The sequence below is a fragment of the Cupressus sempervirens genome, chromosome 2 (genome assembly GCF_028749045.1).
Source record: "Cupressus sempervirens isolate cs-2001-9-10 chromosome 2, ASM2874904v1, whole genome shotgun sequence".
Lineage (NCBI taxonomy): Eukaryota > Viridiplantae > Streptophyta > Pinopsida > Cupressales > Cupressaceae > Cupressus > Cupressus sempervirens.
Window position 1 is genome coordinate 563684672 of NC_143119.1, and position 5697 is coordinate 563690368.

A 5697-nucleotide genomic window follows, 5' to 3' on the forward strand; every position below is an offset into this window, starting at 1 on the left:
AGCGATTTCAAAGTTGATCTACTAATGGCGAGCCCTTGTCTAGCCATGAGGTGGGTGCTTGGGGCTCTAGCGATTTTTTGTGTGCCTATCGCGGCTTACAATGGGAGCTTTGATAACAAAAGTTCTCGGCGACCCTCCCCAATAGAAATCAGTGCTGGTGTTCGCGAAAGACACGTTATTCGGATTTTTGGAATATTGGCACCAGCATCGTTTCTATTGGGAGGGCCGTGAAGCCATCCCGATTTTGCTATGCGAGGGCTCTCTCCCCAGAGTCGTTCTCTACGCAACAACTTCTTTGGCACAAAATTTTCATAACGGTTCGGCAGCGGTTGTCGTTCCAATGGTGCCGTTGTGGTGGTTGCCTGGGCAGCGATCTGAAGGGCGACCCGTCGTCTAGCAGTTGGCCTGCGCATCACGAGTGACAAGGGAGCCTTTGTTATCGGAAGCTCCCCGTGGCCATTCGATTAGAAGAGCCATTGCTTGTTTGAGCAAGGACGAATGCAGCCTCGGATTCCAAACGAAATCAACGATTTCGGATCTATATAAGAGCGGAATGAAGCAGCAGCACAGCCCGTTTGCTATGCGCGGCTCCCCAAAGTTGCTCTTCTTTCTCACTCCATTGCCACAATTTCGGGAGTTGTTCGACAGCGGTTGTCGTTCCAATGTGTCATTGCGGTGATCTGGAGAGCGACGCTAAGGGCGGGAGCTTGTGTCTAGAATTTGGGATATGTTTGTGCGAGCGAGCAGGGGAGCTTCTCTTATCGGAACCTCTCCGTGGCCTTTGAATATATAGACCCAGTGCCGACGATATCGATGGATGCGAGCCCTTGGATTCCAAATTTGTCCACAGCTAACATTGGTTTTTGTGAGAGATGGGCACGAAAGCACATCCCGATTGCTACGCGGGAGCTCCCTAAGGTCGCCTCTGTGCCAACTCGATCGGCACAACATTGGGAGTGGTTCGACAGCGGTTGACGTTCCAATGTGTCATCGGGGGATGTCTTGGAAAGTGGTCTTTCTTTCAAGGGCGGTCTCGCGTCTAGACCTTGGATTGTGCGTCGCGTCACAAGTGAATGGGGAGATCTCTCTGTGAACGGTGGCATGGTGATTGCAAGAGAAAATTGACTTAGTCGGAGCCATTGGCCTCGGGCCATTGTGACGGCCTCGCAATTTCTCTTTAATTGCAACCTATGTTTGCGCAGTAGCAGAGTTTGCATGTAAGATGGGCCTTGTTCTCGAGAGTTCCAGGAGATGACCTCCGGAACTTTTGGATTGGGCCCCTTCAAGGTGAAATTCATCCAGTTGATCGGATGAGCTCGATGACCATTTCAGTCCCTCGGCTCCATGAACTCACGTCTCCTAACCGATGACGATCTTTTGCTCCTCTGCCGACCTCATAAAAAATTGGGTCGTGAATGGCTGTTTGGTAGGAATTTTAAAGGATTTAGATTTTTAATGCGGATGTCGTTGTGTTCGCTAATTTCTAATGCAGAGCGAGCCTCGCACTAATAGCTTATATAGGAGAGGTGGTTGCCGCGAGCCTCTCCCGTGCCCCCCTCATTGATTCAACGCCGGTGTCAAGGCGGATGGATATGTCGGATTTTGAAACGGTGGACGCCGACGTTGAATCAATTAGAGGGGCATGAAGCCCACCCCGGATGTGCTATTCCTCGACTCTCCTTTAGATCATGTTTTCTTGTCACTCAGCTGGCGCAATTTCGGAAAAAGGTTTGGCAGCGGTTGCCATCCCTCACCGCGTCTACTTGGTGATTTTAAAACTCGATCTAAAACGGGAGCCCTCGTCTAGCACCTCCGACCGGTGTTGCTCGGGTATTGCATAAAATTATGCCATCGGCGCGAATCCCCCAACGAATGCCTACGCTTGGACCCTCTCTTAGATCACCTTCTTCGATCACTCCACCGACGCAACTACGGAAGAGACTTGGCAGCGGTTGCCATTCTACAGCGCGTCTGTTCAGCGATTTCGAAGTTGATCTAATGGCGAGCCCTTGTCTCTAGCCATGAGGTGGGTGCTTGGCGCTCTAGCAAAATTTTTTGCGTGCCTATCGCGGCTACAATGGGAGAGGTGGTTTCCGCGAGCCTCTCCCGTGCCCCCCTCATTGATTCAACGCCGCTGTCAGGGCGGATGGATATGTCGGATTTTGAAAAAAGGTGGACGCCGACGTTGAATCAATTAGAGGGGCATGAAGCCCACCCTCGAGGGTGCTATTCCTGGACTCTCCTTTAGATCATGTTTTCTTGTCACTCAGCTGGCGCAATTTCGGAAAAAGGTTTGGCAGCGGTTGCCAGCCCTCACCGCGTCTACTCGGTGATTTTAAAACTCGATCTAAAACGGGAGCCCTCGTCTAGCACCTCCGTCCGGTGTTGCTCGGGTATTGCATAAATTTATGCCATCGGCGCGAATCCCCCAACGAATGCCTACGCTTGGACCCTCTCTTAGATCACCTTCTTCGATCACTCGACCGACGCAACTACGGAAGAGACTTGGCAGCGGTTGCCATTCTACAGCGCGTCTGTTCAGCGATTTCGAAGTTGATCTAATGGCGAGCCCTTGTCTCTAGCCATGAGGTGGGTGCTTGGCGCTCTAGCAAAATTTTTTGCGTGCCTATCGCGGCTACAAGGGGAGAGGTGGTTGCCGCGAGCCTCTCCCGTGCCCCCCTCATTGATTCAACGCCGCTGTCAGGGCGGATGGATATGTCGGATTTTGAAACGGTGGACGCCGACGTTGAATCAATTAGAGGGGCATGAAGCCCACCCTCGAGGGTGCTATTCCTGGACTCTCCTTTAGATCATGTTTTCTTGTCACTCAGTTGCCGCAATTTCGGAAAAAGGTTTGGCAGCGGTTGCCAGCCCTCACCGCGTCTACTCGGTGATTTTAAAACTCGATCTAAAACGGGAGCCCTCGTCTAGCACCTCCGTCCGGTGTTGCTCGGGTATTGCATAAATTTATGCCATCGGCGCGAATCCCCCAACGAATGCCTACGCTTGGACCCTCTCTTAGATCACCTTCTTCGATCACTCGACCGACGCAACTACGGAAGAGACTTGGCAGCGGTTGCCATTCTACAGCGCGTCTGTTCAGCGATTTCGAAGTTGATCTAATGGCGAGCCCTTGTCTCTAGCCATGAGGTGGGTGCTTGGCGCTCTAGCAAAATTTTTTGCGTGCCTATCGCGGCTACAAGGGGAGAGGTGGTTGCCGCGAGCCTCTCCCGTGCCCCCCTCATTGATTCAACGCCGCTGTCAGGGCGGATGGATATGTCGGATTTTGAAACGGTGGACGCCGACGTTGAATCAATTAGAGGGGCATGAAGCCCACCCTCGAGGGTGCTATTCCTGGACTCTCCTTTAGATCACGTTTTCTTGTCACTCAGCTGGCGCAATTTCGGAAAAAGGTTTGGCAGCGGTTGCCAGCCCTCACCGCGTCTACTTGGTGATTTTAAAACTCGATCTAAAACGGGAGCCCTCGTCTAGCACCTCCATCCGGTGTTGCTCGGGTATTGCATAAATTTATGCCATCGGCGCGAATCCCCCAACGAATGCCTACGCTTGGACCCTCTCTTAGATCACCTTCTTCGATCACTCCACCGACGCAACTACGGAAGAGACTTGACAGCGGTTGCCATTCTACAGTGCGTCTGTTCAGCGATTTCGAAGTTGATCTAATGGCGAGCCCTTGTCTCTAGCCATGAGGTGGGTGCTTGGCGCTCTAGCAAAATTTTTTGCGTGCCTATCGCGGCTACAACGGGAGAGGTGGTTGCCGCGAGCCTCTCCCGTGCTCCCCTCATTGATTCAACGCCGCTGTCAGGGCGGATGGATATGTCGGATTTTGAAAAAAGGTGGACGCCGACGTTGAATCAATTAGAGGGGCATGAAGCCCACCCTCGAGGGTGCTATTCCTGGACTCTCCTTTAGATCATGTTTTCTTGTCACTCAGCTGGCGCAATTTCGGAAAAAGGTTTGGCAGCGGTTGCCCAGCCCTCACCGCGTCTACTCGGTGATTTTAAAACTCGATCTAAAACGGGAGCCCTCGTCTAGCAGCTCCGTCCGGTGTTGCTCGGGTATTGCATAAATTTATGCCATCGGCGCGAATCCCCCAACGAATGCCTACGCTTGGACCCTCTCTTAGATCACCTTCTTCGATCACTCGACCGACGCAACTACGGAAGAGACTTGGCAGCGGTTGCCATTCTACAGCGCGTCTGTTCAGCGATTTCGAAGTTGATCTAATGGCGAGCCCTTGTCTCTAGCCATGAGGTGGGTGCTTGGCGCTCTAGCAAAATTTTTTGCGTGCCTATCGCGGCTACAAGGGGAGAGGTGGTTGCCGCGAGCCTCTCCCGTGCCCCCCTCATTGATTCAACGCCGCTGTCAGGGTGGATGGACATGTCGGATTTTGAAACGGTGGACGCCGACGTTGAATCAATTAGAGGGGCATGAAACCCACCCTCGAGGGTGCTATTCCTGGACTCTCCTTTAGATCATGTTTTCTTGTCACTCAGCTGCCGCAATTTCGGAAAAAGGTTTGGCAGCGGTTGCCAGCCCTCACCGCGTCTACTCGGTGATTTTAAAACTCGATCTAAAACGGGAGCCCTCGTCTAGCACCTCCGTCCGGTGTTGCTCGGGTATTGCATAAATTTATGCCATCGGCGCGAATGCCCCAACGAATGCCTACGCTTGGACCCTCTCTTAGATCACCTTCTTCGATCACTCCACCGACGCAACTACGGAAGAGACTTGGCAGCGGTTGCCATTCTACAGCGCGTCTGTTCAACGATTTCGAAGTTGATCTAATGGCGAGCCCTTGTCTCTAGCCATGAGGTGGGTGCTTGGCGCTCTAGCAAAATTTTTTGCGTGCCTATCGCGGCTACAAGGGGAGAGGTGGTTGCCGCGAGCCTCTCCCGTGCCCCCCCTCATTGATTCAACGCCGCTGTCAGGGCGGATGGATATGTCGGATTTTGAAAAAAGGTGGAAGCCGACGTTGAATCAATTAGAGGGGCATGAAGCCCACCCTCGAGGGTGCTATTCCTGGACTCTCCTTTAGATCATGTTTTCTTGTCACTCAGCTGGCGCAATTCCGGAAAAAGGTTTGGCAGCGGTTGCCAGCCCTCACCGCGTCTACTCGGTGATTTTAAAACTCGATCTAAAACGGGAGCCCTCGTCTAGCAGCTCCGTCCGGTGTTGCTCGGGTATTGCATAAATTTATGCCATCGGCGCGAATCCCCCAACGAATGCCTACGCTTGGACCCTCTCTTAGATCACCTTCTTCGATCACTCGACCGACGCAACTACGGAAGAGACTTGGCAGCGGTTGCCATTCTACACCGCGTCTGTTCAGCGATTTCGAAGTTGATCTAATGGCGAGCCCTTGTCTCTAGCCATGAGGTGGGTGCTTGGCGCTCCAGCAAAATTTTTTGCGTGCCTATCGCGGCTACAAGGGGAGAGGTGGTTGCCGCGAGCCTCTCCCGTGCCCCCCTCATTGATTCAACGCCGCTGTCAGGGCGGATGGATATGTCGGATTTTGAAATGGTGGACGCCGACGTTGAATCAATTAGAGGGGCATGAAGCCCACCCTCGAGGGTGCTATTCCTGGACTCTCCTTTAGATCATGTATTCTTGTCACTCAGCTGGCGCAATTTCGGAAAAAGGTTTGGCAGCGGTTGCCAGCCCCTCGCCGCGTCT